The following is a 17119-nucleotide window of genomic DNA, read 5'->3' on the forward strand; positions in this document are numbered from 1 at the left end:
TTAGGAGTTCCCTGGTGTGAACCAGTGGTCCCTGTCTTCTGCATGAGTCAGCAAAACGCTGTCAAGTAAGCAACTACTTTTGTCTATAAAGTTAATAAGGGGAATATTTAAATCACAAAAGTGGAGGTGCCAAGATATTTGTTTGTGAGTGGTAATTATCAGAGTGTGGTGGTGGTGCGTGATTAACAACGTATTTAATGGTGGCTGTATTACAAGACATAAACGACCACTGAAGCCGGTTAGATCCACTTTTTTGAGCTCTCGTAAATGCTGCACTTGACTTATCACCGCTAAATGTCAAGTACATGCCACTACTAGACCTGAGGAATGAGATATAGGACTTAAAGATTTTTATCTGATCAAGCAGAGCTGTAGGTATCGCTAGATGCAGTTGTTTGACGCTTATCAGAAAGCATAAAAATATCATCCAAACCACAAAAGACAAAAACTGTCCAAAAACTAAGCCGTTAAAAGGATTTATCATCTAAAAATGAAAATTTTTAATGAAAACTTTTTTTCAGCTTCATGTAGTTCCAAACATGGCCGTTGGTTAAGATAACCAAGATAATGATATGATAACCCCACATACAACTATACAATTATATAAGCGATACTAAAACACTTCGAAAGAGACAGACATGTAGATGTTTGTGAAAGACGATTTCTCTGTTTTGGAGAAATGGGCATTGTTAAAAGATATCATATTGGACCATCACTATAGGTTAGGGGTGTATCATTTGATAAGTTGTTTATTATTCATGCAACAATAAATAGGCCTATTGCACTTATAGTTTTCATGAATAACCTTTGCTATATACAGTAGATTTGAGTTTTGTCTAGTGTGCAGTGTTGCCAGATTTTGCTATGAAGACGTGAAAAAAAAACAACAACTGAAAAATCGGAGCTTAACCGAAATCAGTTTAAATCTTTTAAAACTGCAACTCAACGTATTTTATTTTTAAACATGAAAAATGTACAGGTCCAGACCTCGGTGATCTCATAGCTGGCTACAAACCATGGATCCAAGCCAGTATGACACTAGAAAATGCTGTTTTGTCCCATGCAATAAAAGTAATTTCAAGACATTTATTTTGTCGAACTGTCCCTTTAAGTAAGCCAGCTATTTTTTCTTTTTAACTTCTCAGCATCAGGCTGTGGTTGAATATCAGACGTGAGGTCTCAGCTGTAGGCAGACAACCGTGAAAGTCTCTTAGCCACGGCTGCTTCAGTCAGATATTATAAACATCATGCTCCACTTTTCCCATACCTGAGGCGTGCACCTCAGATCGCAATCTACCCCCAGACCGCAGCGCTGCAGTACAGTATACGCTGGCCTTTTTGCTGTCGACTGGCATGTTCACCATTTCAAACCTCCAACTGCTGCCACGCTGAGCTCTGGTCTCTTTCAGGGACCCATTTGAGCATTGCAGCCTGGGGATAGCGAACCAGTTTATAAGCCCCCTCCTGCGACAACACAGCACCTCTTTTGAGACTTAGATTCCCTTTAAAAGTACATTCTAAAGTTTTTCTTTTTTCACACATGTATATAGATCCACAATTCCTAGACTGTCCTCTACATTGAACATGTATGCTTCATTTGCAGTATCTGGACTCAAAGCAACAGAGAAGGCGGCATCCCGCAAGTGCTTAATTATTCGCTCATTTTCTGTTGTTTAGATTGTTGCTTGCTGCTACCTATTTATACTTTTCTTCTTTAGTTGTGATTGTTTTTCTTTGCACACAAAAGTATTCTTTGTAGCTTCAAAAAAGTAAGGTTGTAATGTAAACATTATTATTATTATTTATTTATTTTTATCTGCCAGTAGTTTGGTATTCAAAAAAAAAAGAAAACTTTTTTTGAAATGCTTTTTGAATTAAATGCTCTCCATAAAAATAAATAGTTATAACTGTCCTAATGTTTTATTTTAATTTCTTCATGGAGAAATTGACATGCTCTGATTGGTATGGCTGACAGAAAGAGAGTAATAGCTCAACTGACCGTCTGCAAAACATTTTAATATCATAAGATTGAACTCTGTAGTGCATGTGGGTTGCGGCTGGAAGATATAGTGTGCATGACTGTGGTATTTATTGCTTTTATTCTGTACCCTCTTTATAGTTCCTTTTTCTATAATTTTCTCGCTGAAACAGTCTTTATAGTACGGTCATTTCTTTCTCCTGCATCTGGGATCTCATTATCACATCTGAAGATGTACAGCTTGCAGTTCCAACTTTGTTTCACTTATGATGATATGGTCACAAATAGATTAAGCAATCTGTAGTCATCTTAGTTTCAGATTCAGAGACAATTTGACTAACCTAAACTCTACACTGCAAAACTTTAGCAGTAATTTAGCACTGTTCATTGTATTTGTCCTACCTCAAGTATTGCAGCATAGATTTCTTTTGGTTTTTCACTCTTTGGATGCCTGGGTTTGGGCACAAGTCATTTCTTTATTAGTTATTAGTCATTTCTTAGTAATTCATTATTTATTAGTCATTTTTCCCATTGACAGTTTGAGGGATTGCATTGTGATGTAAATGTATGCTCTGAGAAGCAAATCCCACTTTTCTCGTCTGCTGCAAAATTAACTTGTTGTTTTGCTGTGCCTTACATTTCTCATAATTTCTTTTGAAATTCCACACAAAGAGTAGGAATATACATGGCAAGGTGCTGGAAAAATTAACTATGAAAGTTAAGGAGCCATGAAATTAAATACTCTGGTTTCCTCTCTATGTTCACAGCTCATTGAGACGGATGCTCTCTATTTTCTATTGCAAAAGCTTTGGGTCTGAAATGACATAAACACTGTAAGGTGATGTCCATTCAATGTTTACAACCATCGGTTTTACACTTTTTTTTTTTTTTTATTATTATGTAATAACTATCAAGTAATTACGGCTCTTGTTCTTGTGTCTCATTTATCTCGTAGCTTATGGGATTACCTTTGAACTCTCATACTGTATTTAACTCAACAGTCATGCAGTAATGTCTGCACCTTTTTCATAGAACAGAAATTATTTCATGCTATAAATTTTTTTTTTTAGAAGTAGACACAAGTCATCTCTAATTACACCATAACTGTACATTAGAACAATGTAAAAGACATGTTATTCATCACATCCACATTAATCACAGCATAGAGGTTAATTATAAAACAGCTGCGCTGATACATCTAACAAGTAGCTGTTGGTTGCTGAGATCAAAAATGTATTATTCTGTTAATCAAATGCATTAGATTCAAGCTCATTTTCAAACTCGCTAATTGTTTTTTATTGCTTACAGTTGAGAGAAGTGAGCTTTTCGTAGCGTTAATTCAATTTATTCCCATTCGCGGCTGATGATTAATGGAGCAAGGTGGCTAAAATCTATCACACGTGTGGAGGTGATTATTGCATTATGTAGTTCTGAATAAACGCAAGGTCAGTGGAGCCCCATGGCAGCTCTTTATTCCCACTGCCGTCTTTCATTTGCGCAACATGGGTTCATTGCCACCCCAGTATCGTGTTTAGACCTTGGGGGAATTAAGAAAAAATATAGAGATTAAGTGTTTGTCAGGATTAATTAATAAAAAGGACATGGTGCCTCACTGATTTTTGTTGTTGTTGTTGTTGAATATTTCTAGTGTGAAAGTGAGAATCTCGCCAAGACTCAAAGTTTTGTAGTTAGAGAAAGTCTAAGTTAAATAAGAAACTGTATTTTACAGACACCGAGCCTGTAGTGGGAAAGGCCAGTTAAGATGACCCCGACCACTGCATTTCAAAGAGTACCTTGGAACAGATAGGAGAACATCCCTCTGCTCAGGATTGAAGGAAATAAGAGATTTTCTCTCTAAAGATACTCACAAAAAGCTTTTTATATCTTCAGGATATGTCCTTTTGAGTTTTCGGTTTTCTTTTCGAAAGGTGCACTCAGTAATTTTGTCCTCACTAAAAAAAAAACTTTTTACATAACAATTGTCAGGGATATGGACCTGTTTTGTTGTGTTTTCTCCCATGTGCTCCCTGTGACCCATTTTTCCCCCCTCTTGTTGATTAGTCATTTGATTCAGATGTTTTTTTGTCAATTACCCTCATTTAGTCCTGTATTTAAAATGTTGTTTGCCTTATGTTACGTGTGTTTCTACATAACCTGTGTAACTCTTAGACGTTTATTGAAGTCCGTTATCCTGAATCTCCTTCATCTCTGCGCTCCTTCACTCCCTCACAACCGTGACAACAATAGTATCACTTGACAAATATTTTTTTAATTAATATGCATTCAACAGTTGAATCAGATCAGCAGCTTAATACAAACGGTTTTATGTTACGTGGAGTGGTTCTCCTCGTGAGGATGGCTAATTAGATTAATTTTGGCTAGTTGCACGTAGCGGATATCTACAGTACAAAGCCATTTGAAAGCAATTGGATTTTCATGATGCTACATCCACTGCACTAGGTGTCAGTATACGTCCAAAAGCCATATTGACCAGCACATCTTAAATTTTACATTTTTCACTAGACTAACAAATATTTTAGAGGTGGAAAAGAAATATGTGCTAAAGGTTATGTTGTCAGGTTAAGTATGACACTCATGCAAACATTCCCTTCAGGAGGAGATAAATACTTCAAGTGTTTCATACGCAGGTAGTGGCTGCAAGGGGACTATTTGCTGAGAGAGCTCTCTCTTTCTCCCTCTTGGGAAATGCTTTATTCCTGCAGCAAAATGAATGGCCAGAGAATATAGATTTCTCTAAATGATCCAACACTCTTCACCCAGAGAGGAGCTATCAGCTCTCACTGCACCTGACATTGGAGCTTCAAATCATGGCTTTCCAAGCAGAAGGACTCTCCCCGTGATTAAAGACATGTTTAGTGCTCTGAAATATGGCCATGTCCTGTATCGTTCTCAATCTCTAAGAGTATGAATAGTGAGAGAGCTGTGACACGAGAGGCTTTAGTGGAGTGATAAAGAAAAGCTGTCTGTTCCCTACAGGGCCATCTCATACCACAAAGTATTTGTCACTGTTTCGTAATACAGAGTAGTTATGCAAATACAGAACCCTACTGATGATTCTTTGGAGTGGAGAGCTGTATGCCTTTTAGTGAAATTTTAGCAAGTGAGCCTCTCTGCTAGGAAATGGTGTGAGAATAGTGGTTATTTGGTTGCTTTGCAGCAACTAAACCAGTCTTTTGCTAGCTCCAAGTACTCCAGGGGTGTCCAATCTTGTTTCTTGAAGGCCAGTGTCTTGCAGAATAGTCTGAAGACCTTGCTGGTTCCAGTGTGTTTACTTAGGATAGGAGCTAATTCCTGCAGGTTACATAGTGGCACTCCACGAGCAGGATTGGACATCCCTGAAAAGGTCATGGTAACTGACTTTGTCCCCAATGTGACTTACAGTTCAGTCCCCTGGAGAAACCTTGGGTTGCACCTTGTTGGGTTCAATCCATTAGACCTTTGGCTACCAAGCCAGATTTGTAACCAGAAGTTTAAAATTTTGATTACTAAATATTCCCTTAATGGGTTACTCAGTGTGTCCATTGCAGCTAGGCCAATCAGTCTGAACTCATCCCCCCCCCCCCCCCCCCACTCATTTTGTGCACTTCAGAGTTTGTATCTGTCTCTGATGTGAGTGCCTGTTGACTCTGAGCCATCTTTCCACTCTGCAAGGCCAATACTTTGTATTTATGCCCTAACGATGGCTTAATCAATTTAAGAGTTTGTCTTGGGTCATTATTACCTGCTGCAGAGCCATCTGTTGGCAAGGTCTGAGGGAGACTGCTGCCAGGTAGCTGGAGCACTGAAGTGGATTGAAATGGAGGGGTCTGTAACGCGTGGCAAGAGTAGAAGGGGTCGGGGGAGGGTGCCCACTAACCAGATGGCCAGGGACGCCAGTCTTCTCACATTGCCAAATGGCCTTGAACATGTTTAAGAGTACATTCTTGAAATATAAATAAACCGTTCAGTCTATTTAAGTTGGAGCTTTTCTAGTGATAGGATGCAACTCCTGGGGTGAAAATGCCACTTTCAAGGGGAATTTTCAGAGCAAATGCTGTGTTGTACTAGTGTTGGAACATTTGAAATGGCACACTTCATACCATCACTAAAGTACTAATATCAACCTTGAGAGAGAGATAAGGCACAAATCAGCATTGCAGTCAATACCTGAGTAGGTTGAGTCAGAGTCAATACAGAGACATGAATAGCATCTAAACAATTCAGTAAGTATGCTTTCCTTTGAGGTTCACAAATTTTTATTTTTTTTTTGCATCCGTGTTACATGAACCACTGCAGTCATGGCATGATAGCAGAGAGCAGATACAGGGTCAAGATTGAGTCTATATGTGCCTTTTCTTGCATCGCGAATCCATGGCAGCTTTCATTGGCCAAGGCCCAAGACCAATTCCAAGACCAGTTTCAACTAATATAATGATAATGGCATAATAACGCAGGTACACCTTTTAAAAGATCAATAAACTTTAATTTTATGGCAGATTTCGAGCAAGAAATACCAACATGTTGACTTTGTGTGGCTTAAAATTAATTGATTTTGTATGTTTGTATGTTACATTGTTTATTTGCTAGTTAGGGATGCTCATATTGACTGCTTAACCATAAACCGAAAGTAAACATTTTGACCAATGAAGGAGCCGTTCACATATTGCGTTTTTTGGACTCCAAGTTATTTATTTCAAATGTGGTATGCACGCTGATAATGGAAGAGACTTGGTTGCAACGCACACGTGTACTATCAGTTAAAAGTGTTTATTTATTTTTTTTTTGCTGCATGGTAATAATAATAGTGCGTGTGTGTGTGTTAACTCACTGGGCACGTTGACACGTGCAACCACATGCCTACAGACATATATATATCTGAGTAAGCTAAATGAAGTGAGTGAGGACAGAAAGGGCAATGAAGTTACAAAAATAAACAAGTGTGTGCAAGTACAATGCAATATCACTTGAGACGCAAACATCAACAAGCAAATGAAAGGCACTTCCCAAAGCTGGTCATCGTAGCAAGACGTTATCTCTTTATTCCCGGGACATCTGTGCCATCGGAGAGGATGTCTTCTACCACGGCTGTCCACAGCTGCGCTCCAGACTAACCCCAAATCATGACATGTTACTTTTTTTTTTCTTTTTTTTTTATTGAGAAAATAAATGATCGTGGGCGAAAAAAAATTATTGAGCTCATTTTTTTTTATCGTGTGATTAGTTGATTTATCTAATATCACAAAAGACCAAGAACATTAAAATATGTTTAGACTTAGGCTCGAGTCTGGTCTCATCATCTGGTAACAATACATTTTAGACCATTAAAGGGTATAGCAAGTGTAAATTTAAGTGTACTGCCCCAGTGACCTGTTTAGCACCTAAAGGTAAAAATCTAACTTTTTATATTTTTTTCCCCTTTCTGAGCATGTAGTTTTCCAAAATATTTTATTCTGACTGGTCAAGTGTGACAATGAGCAGCAAAATAATTTTGCACAAGAAGTGCTGAACAGTTAATTAAAAACATATATATAGTAATTAAGTGATTAGCAATTAAAATAATTAGTAATTTAAAAAAAAAAAATGTAAGGAATACTTAAAGGGGGGGTGAAATGCGATTTCATGCATACTGAGTTTTTTACACTGTTAAAGAGTTGGATTCCCATGCTAAACATGGACAAAGTTTCAAAAATTAAGTTGTACGTTTCTGGTTTGTAACAAGTTTCGGAAAGTTTTTTTCGAGTATGGGTCTGTGTGACGTTAGATGGAGCGGAATTTCCTTATATGGGTCCTAAGGGCACTTCCGCAGGAAGTATAGCAGAGCACTGAGAGCACAACAGACATTCACTGATCAGAGCGAGAGCGTCGCGAAATGTCACAAAAGAAGTGTGTTTTTGGTTGCCAGGGCAAGACAACCCTGCACAGATTACCAAAAGAGAAACAGCATTAAGGGACCAGTGGATGGAGTTTATTTTTACAGAGCATCAACGGAGTTGTGCAAGTGTTTTTGTTTGTTTCCTGCATTTCGAAGATGCTTGTTTTACAAACAAGGCCCAGTTTGACGCCGGATTTGCACATCGTTTATTTCTTAAGGATAATGCAGTCCCAACGAAAAAGGGTCATGATCGTGTGTTGGAACCGCAGGCGGTGAGTAAAACTGCTTCAAATATCTCTGTGTTGTTAACTTAGCTATTGGTGCATAAGCACATCAAGTAAACAACATGCGATGTTGTCATCCAACTGCACTTTCCACATGTACAGCTTAAAAAAAAAAGACGACATAAAGTGGAACTTAGTCATTTTCCAAAACCGCTAAGCAAATATATACAGTTTCAGTACATACCATATAGAGACGTCGTTGCTGATGCTGCTCTCGTTCAGTTTCAGCCTCTGGATCTGATTCTGGATCATAAATATACGGTGAATCTGACTGTTAGCCATGGTTTGTTTTGGAAGATGTTTTTTTCCTCACGGTAATGTCACAGCTTCCAAACGCTCTCAACGCAAAAGCCTACTCGCGCTCATGATTCTTTAGCTCCGCCCACACGTCACGCCTCTAGGCGCTCGTGTTTTTCCGGGAAAAATCGGTACAGACTATCTTTCTCTTATAAATATAATAAAACTAAAGACTTTTTGGAGTTATGAAGGATGCAGTACTACTCTATAGGTACTCAAGATTAACATGATATTGAGTGAAAACGAGCATTTCACCCCCCCTTTAAAAATGTCATGTTTTTTTTTGTTTTTTTTTATTGAATGAAACCAATAAAATGCAGAGTCTAAAACAACAACAACAAAAAACACAATCCTGAACTATTAAAATGGAGAAACAGAATTTAAATTAAAATAAGATATTTTGACCTCAAATCCATATTTCATGTTCAGATGTTTATTTTGCAAGTAGCTGTGTTTAAGTACATTTATTTACATAATTAAAAGAAAATAAACTAATGACATGGGCATAAAGTTTCATAAGATGTTTGAAAGACACTGAGTTGGGCCAGGCTGTCTCACCTCCTCTGGTTAGCCTCAGACAATTCTGGGACACGTACTGTATGCTCTGACTAGAAGACACATGAGCTCACCCGATCTCTTCATCAGACCCCTGAAACTCCAGTCACCAGTGAGCACCATGAGATGACGGCCAATTACACCTGCCCAACACATCACAGCAGAGTCAACAGCCTGTGTGTCATGTTCGTTGTGTGTGTGTGTACTTCTGTCTTTGTGCTTGATTGCCAGAGAGTAAGGTATCTTTTTGTTGTAAGAGAGGTTGGTCTTGCTGAATCAAAAAGCTCCTTCATTATTTCTTTTTGTGTTTGCCAGTGATGTTTGACAGGCTCTGTGTCCATCCATCAGTGTGTTACAGATAGGAAGGACCTCATTTGCACCAAAAGGTGACTTCTGTTTGTGACAGGATGGGAAGATAATGACTGATCTGTGTACACAGGAAGAGCAGCATGGTTTTTCTATATATATAGATACTATCTCCTTGGCTCTGAGTGACTTTAAAGAAAAAGGACCTTGATGAGATGTGAGACCTTGGGGAATGTAGGATATATGCATGTGCTGTCCTCTTTGATCACTGGTGTATAATCATTAAATATTCAGAGATATGATATCAGTTTCTGAATTGGACTGGAATGGGCTAAACTTTGGAAGCCCCTTCTGTTTGTTTTCATCTTTGCCTTCTGGTTATATGAATCAACATTTAAATACAATTTGTGTGATAAACTAGACCAATCCATTAGACATCCAGCTTTTGTTATTGTGCAGTCTGATAACAGGCTGATATTGACTTAATGAAGGTATTGAAAATACCAAACAGTATATGTGGACTAGCTTCTCCTCAGAGATGATACAATTCATGTTTTGTATTGCCATTTAATGTACCAGTGTCAATTTGTCACAAATGACAAAGATCAAACCCTCTCTAAATCACTGTGAGAGGCAGTGTGTTCTTCGGCGGATGACTGAGCCGGGAATATGACCTTCAGATTAAATGGGATTCAAGGTCGCCGTTTCATTGTTTGGTCAAACATGCTTGAGTTTGTCATTCCGCAAATTGGCAGTGGCAGTGTGTTCTTTCCGATAGCTAGACATACTGCTTGCATCCAGAGATCACTTTACTTGATTGTAGACCTGCCGTATGTTTACATTGTTCATTTCTTTGCCTTGATAAATTATTCTGTTTAGCGTACTAGATAAACACAGACTAAATACTTTTAATCTTTTCTTTGAAGTTGTCATTTCTAAGGGCGAATTCTTGGTTCTAGCCGGATGAGGTGTTTCAAAACTTTTGTGCCCCGTGATACTAATTAGCTAAACAATGGATTTTTATGGTTTGTTTTTCAAGAAACTCTTGGCGTTGACAAAATCCTATAAAACCCTAAGCCCATAAGTGCATCTTCTTAAATTCCCAGTTTAAATCTCTGTTTATAATAGGGACCTATGGGAGAAAGTGGAAAAACGTTGAGTCTCTGGATCACCTGGTCTTAGATAAAAGGTTGTGTGTGCTCCAGTTTACTGTGCTATTGATTTACACCCAGAAAACAGGATGTCTGTTCGTTTCCGCCACTGCCATTAGCTGCACAGTGCGTCCTTCTTTTTCTGCATTTCATAGAATTTTAATGAACGATTGTCAGACTAATTCTGGCTGTAATGATCTGAGTGCTAGCCATAATCCATTTGAAATAGTACAAGCTGGATTGCCTGCCTTTTTAGCAAATGCATGCAATCCAGATTTTCAGCCAATACAGGCAGATACAATTTCTCTGTGTGTAGTTTAGTGTGATAGATGTCCTCAATAACCCTGATTCTGCTTTGGAGCCATTCAAAAGAATGCTCCCTGTCTGTTTCCTCTTTCTTCGTGGAGAACGAAATGGACATGGGTAATTGATTGGATGCTTGGGGGCCGATGTGTTTTTGCAACAAGTGATTTGTCTTTTTGATTTGGCTTTATCTTCATTGATTTGGTATCCGTCTTACCTGTGCACATTGATCTTAATGCACAAATGATGCCTTGTTCACAGACTTACTGGTGGGCAGCATTAGTTTCACTGGTGCTTTCCCTCATTTTAAAGAATGGTGAACAGAGTAATGCAACAGCACAAGTTTTATCTTTTAGTGCACCTTTTCAGAGTGATCCCATTACTATTTATATTTATTCATGTTACATTTACGTGTAAGATAAGTGCCTTATCTGATGGAGCTCAAGTAAAAACAGACAGTAAGAACTTTTCTCATATGCTGTGTCATTTTTTTAACACCATTTATGATTTCACACACGTACAAGCTTGCTTATCTCTCAGTATGAGAAGACATCTGTTTTCCATCTTTTAGTTTAAAACAGACAAGTTTGCAAGCATATTAAAGTGTAAATTGAAGGACATAGAAGCATACACGTGTATCTCCCGCATGAGAAAAGTTTCTTTGATGAGGGAAGGCTGTTTACTGGTGAATGACTAAAATGATTAAACCGTTATTTTAGGTGAAATACATAATACATGTAATAGTGTTGACGCTATATTGATTATGTTGCTAAGGGTGTTGCGCTGTGACACACCGAACCGTTGGGTGAAGCGGTCATAACCATGCTTTATCCTAAATACAACACCGCTTTTATCCAATTAGAATCAAGGACTGTAACTGTATATATGTATGTATTAAGGATGTGCCTCTCCAAAACTGAGGCCGATTCCATTTTCATATCGATGCATAATGATGCAATATACCGTATTAAAGATAAAAATAAAGCATCTACCAATGCAATACGATTCATCCCTGATTTTGATTTGATTCAACACAATGTGATTCAATGCAATATAATGCATTGGAACAAATATGAAATGATCTGTATCATGATACAAATGCCAACCGATGCAGGTCATTTTTAGTAACTATAGGACAAGTGCAGTAAAGCAAAGGTGTTTTGTCTGGTAAGCTAAAAAATGATAATAAAAGCGCTTCACGTGAAATGTCTAAAGGTTTTATGCAATGAAATAATAAATCATTCTGACTACATTAGGTAAAAAAACTAAAATAATAATAATAAATTGAACATTTAATTACATTTTTATAGAATAATAAAATGCAGTTGTTTCCTGGGAAACTAATCAAGCAAATAATTATTTTAAAAAGATGGACTTTTTAAGACCTTATTAAAAAGCCTGTTCATAAATTAAATCCAGTTCTAATAAAAGAACTACTAAATGTCAGTAGAGTACTTTGACTTTTTCTATAATTTAATTATCACTATATCTCTGCAATAATTATGGGTTATTGAAGTGAAACACTTATGAAAATGGTGTTTTTCTTTTGTCAACTGAATGCAACGTTTATAAAATTAAATCAAGAACACATATTAAATGCATTTAACAAAAGGATGCAGTTGAGCATATTTAATTATGCTAATTTACTATAAATACCATAAAAATACAAATCTTTTCCAATACTTAATTATTCTCAGAGGATTTGTACATCAATAAAGTGTTTGCATTTCTGAAGTTGTACAAATATGTACAACAGTTTTCTGTTTCAAGTGTCCATGTGAAATATAATAATGTTTGTGTTCTGGAACCATCTTTAGTTATGAATATTTATGAATAACTGCCAGAAGGAGCTGTTTTGGTCAGCTGTCTGTTCTGGTATGTATTAGACAATTCCCCTTAGTACTTCAAATAATATCTAATTTAGCTCAATGTTTTCTTCTTCCTTTTCTTTAAATTTCCCCTTATGGGACAAACATAAAACATGCATAAGTGTTGTCTTAACAGAAATTGCTGGAGGTAGTCGCCAGTAAAGCAATATTTAAACCCTAACATTCACCTTGCGGTTCAGAGAAAAAAAAAACACATCTGCCCCGTATCACTATGGACTTGTCTGACCTCCTGGAAATGCCTGTATATTTTAGAATTTAATGTGAATGAGACCTGCGAGTCATGTAGCATGTACCCCTGAGGAAGCATATTTTATTCATATGTCATATGAAAATAGTGCTTTTTTTTATGGTTTCTTGGGCCCAGTGATGCTTTCTGTGGCATGGCCTATTTCTGCCTCGGGTTTAGGTCGTGTTTCACCTTGTATGAATTCAGAATTGTTTTGCTAGTGTCTAACTCTGGGAAGCTTCAAAATTCAGATCCATCAGCATTGACATTGTAAAACCTGTCGTCTTTATAGAACTGTTAGTATTTGAAATCTGGGGATTCTCTGTGCAAATTATGATGATATCCATTTTTTTTTCTTTCTTTACTGAAGTGATTTGTGAAGTGCTGTATAAGATATCTGTTTTTATTAGCTGCAAACATATTCTTTTGGACCTTTGCTTGTTGGCTCTGTGCAACATGATTGACAGCTAGTTTTATGCCTTCTAACTAGGGTAACTGACAAGGTCATGTCAGAAGTGTTGACGGGTAAGTGGGACAACACTGAGATGTCTCTCTTCTTATTTCCTGTAAAGGTGTTTCTGTACTTTCCCTCATCTTCATCCCCTGCGTAGACAAAAGAACAAGAAAATCAGCTCTGAGCACAAAGACGTCTGTATTCTTTTATTTTTATTTTCACTGCACCATGGCATTAAATTTTGTTGTGTTCAATCAATACGGATACAATCTATTTCTTTTTAATTACATCACTTCTTTTAAGAATAAACAGGTGAGAAAGAAATGAAAAATTGACAAAATACACATCTGAAAATAGGCCTTAATATCTTACAAAGTTTTGGCAATTAGGTCAAATACAACCAGAATTCAAGAGGGAATGTTTTCATTAAAAGTTTGATTAATGATTTAATATAATTTATAATCATGTTTGATTTATAATCCTTGCCTCTGAGAACATTATCTGCATATGCACATATAAAGTGGTGTAAAACATTACTTCAGATCTCAAATAATTGTATAGTTTTAATCTGTCATTGATTTTGAATGAATAGTGAATAGATTTGAAATCATATTTGACAGATGCTGTATATGAGTTTTTGGTTGTTTCTCTCTCCCACTGCAGCAGATAATTTTAACTTGAAGTAGTGTGCTCTGTACAGGCAATTTGCTGTACGTCTAACAGCTTGTGACATCCATGAGGTGCCCATGGTATATTAGGGGATGTTATGGAGAGGACACCATCCATGCTGGAGGATTCTTGTGGGAGTAAGGCCAAGAAACTTCTGGCAACTTGTGATAGGTGCCATTACTCTTTCTTTCCCCTGCATGCTCTCTCAGCTGCCCCAAGCAGTGCCTGGGCCTTCCACCACTGGGGGTGACATGATCTACTCAGCCTGTCTATACCTATTCCAGGGGAACATAAATGCTGTTTTGACGGGTTTCATAAATATTGATGGGATAAATCCAGAAACACAAGGTGTTTTCTATCCACTGGTTTTAGTTTACAGAGTAACCGTATTGGTCCTAGCGTAAATCAGACTCTAACAAATAGAATGAGGGTTTGAAAAAAATAATGTGGTTATGATTCTTTTGGGAATCCAGCTGAAAAGTTTGATGAGAATCTTCTTTGTCAACTTAAAGCCGGACTCACACTACATGAGTTTTAAAATCCTAATCGATTATGAAATCTGGTTGCGGCACACTTAAAAGGAGAATCTTTGCAGATTATCTTCCCTCGGATCTTAAACATGCACACACTACACGATTTGAAAACACATTACAAGATATTACTAAGATTATCATGCCAGGTAGCGCTTCACATGATCGGTTGTGATATGTTTTCGACACATTATTCAGAGAATCATGTTACTACAAAACGTCAAGAAGCAGTTTCCTGCAACGCGACCAATCGAGGTGCTCAACAAGATTTTTGTTCCGATTCTCGGGAGGGGAAAATCAGGCTTAAAATCTTAAAATATTATTAACAAATAAGAAAAGTGATATCATTTAGTCATTTAGCACAATTTTATCCAAAGCAATTTAGAATAAAGGACAATGGAAGCGATCAAAATCATCAAAAGTGCAATAATACGCAAGTGTTATAAAAACTCTCAGTTAGCTTAATTGAGTTTATGTAGCAAGTTTATTTTTTATTTTTTAAACAAAGAATTAATTTATAAACATAAAAGTTAGTCACACCACATAACTTTAATTTGTCAGATGAAAGATTTTCACATATTAAAAGACACAATTTTTTTTAAATATAGATTTTTTTTTTTTTTTTTGCCTTGTTTTTGTGTCTAGGTTGTAATGAGAATATATGAAACTATTTTTAATTGTGCATTTTTTTTCATCATTATGACATCGGGACAGTTCAATCAACTTGACAGTTGTAACCCCCAAACATATTTTAATAATGTAATTTAAAAGTGAAAGCAACAACAACAACAAACTAAAAGCTGATAAAGAGCCTGTGAGTTCGACATTTTGCCTTGTGTTAAAGGGGGGGGGGGGGTGAAATGCTCGTTTTCACTCAATATCCTGTTAATCTTGAGTACCTATAGAGTAGTACTGCATCCTTCATAACTCAACAAAGTCTTTAGTTTTATTATATTCATTAGAGAAAGATAGTCTGTACCGATTTTTCCCAGAAAAACACGACCGACTGGAGGCGTGATGTGTGGGCGGGGCTCAAGAATCACAAGCGCGAGTAGGCTTTTGTGTTGAGAGCGTTTGGAAGCTGTGACATTACCTTGAGGAAAAAACCAGCATCCAAAACAAACCATGGCTAACAGTCAGATTCAACCGTTTATTTATGATCCAGAATCAGATCCAGAGGCTGAAACTGAACAAGAGCAGCAGCAGGAACGACTCGCTCTGAGAGGGGCTCGAACCCGGGTCTCCGATGGGAGGCAGACGCACTAACAAGGAGGCAGAGATATTTGAAGCAGTTTTACTCACCGCCTGCGGTTCCAGCACACGATCGTGACCCCTTTTTGTTGGGATTGCATCATCCTTAAGAAATAAACGATATGCAAATCCGTTGTCAAACTGGGCCTTGTTTGTAAAACAAGCATCTTCGAAATGCAGGGAACAAACACTTGCCCAACTCCGTTGATGCTCTGTAAAAATAAACTCCATCCACTGGTCCCTTAATGCTGTTTTTTCTTTGGTAATCTGTGCAGGGTTGTTTTGCCCTGGCAACCAAAAACACACTCCTTTTGTGACATTTCGCGACGCCCTCGCTCTGATCAGTGAATGCCTGTTGTGCTCTCAGTGCTCTGCTATTACGGGAGCGTGCGCTCTTCCGGCAGAAGTGCACTTAGGACCCATATAAGGAAATTCCGCTCCATCTAATGTCACACAGACCCATACTCGAAAAAAACGTTCCGAAACTTGTGACAAACCGGAAGGAGTATTTTTGGAACAGAAATACTCCTTCAAACGTACAACTTAATTTTTGAAACTTTGTCCATGTTTAGCATGGGAATCCAACTCTTTAACAGTGTAAAAAACTCAGTATGCATGAAATAGCATTCCCCCCCCCCCCCTCCACCTTAAGTTCATTATTCAGTTTATATATATATATATAATTTTTTTTTCTTTTTGGAGCCTAGGATGTTCAGACTTTTGTTTTTTTATTATTTTCTTTGTCGAGCACCCTATATATATATTGCCTTTTGTTTTGTGTGCTTTGGTTCCATCCTTATAATCCATGTAATGAAATTGATTAACACATCTAGAAAATGAGCATCATTTTATTGACAGATGTGGTGCAGGTTTAGAGTTGAAGCACAGCATGGGAAGAAGCATCTTACCCACTTTCACGGTAACATCAATCACTGGGGAAAAGCCAAAATGGTGCATTTCCCTCTACTTTAATTGATGGCTCTGTTGGGTGGTCGAAAGGCGTTAAATTACTGATGTTTCTGGTGATTGAACGTCAGCTGTCAGTCTGTGAGCAAAGAGCTGAAGGCACGGGTGTAGGAGGAGCGGAGAGGAGATGAGGGTTAGCTCTGTCCTGAGAGTTTGACAACCCATATCATTGCTGGGGTCAGAGTGTAAATGAAGCTGATCGCTCCTCTGGAATAGCGCCCCACAATAATGGAAGTTTTGTGGGGCACTGAAGATTAATGTTGAGAGACAACAGCACATCATTTCTGCCTCTCTCACATTCTGTGGGACCTATTTAAAAGTGAAAGCATAAAAAATCATTCATGTCCCTTCATTCCTATAAAAGAGTGAGAACAGAACAATTCTGTAC

The 17119-nt window shown here is 37.6% G+C and overlaps 1 protein-coding gene across 1 annotated transcript in view; it reads left to right on the plus strand.

The window, feature by feature from the left end:
- LOC113110587 (inactive N-acetylated-alpha-linked acidic dipeptidase-like protein 2) overlaps nucleotides 1–17119 on the plus strand; it is a 131393-nt gene that overhangs the window by 49671 nt on the left and 64603 nt on the right. The gene's annotated exons all lie outside the window — the stretch shown is intronic.

Source organism: Carassius auratus, chromosome 11 (genome assembly GCF_003368295.1).
Source record: "Carassius auratus strain Wakin chromosome 11, ASM336829v1, whole genome shotgun sequence".
Lineage (NCBI taxonomy): Eukaryota > Metazoa > Chordata > Actinopteri > Cypriniformes > Cyprinidae > Carassius > Carassius auratus.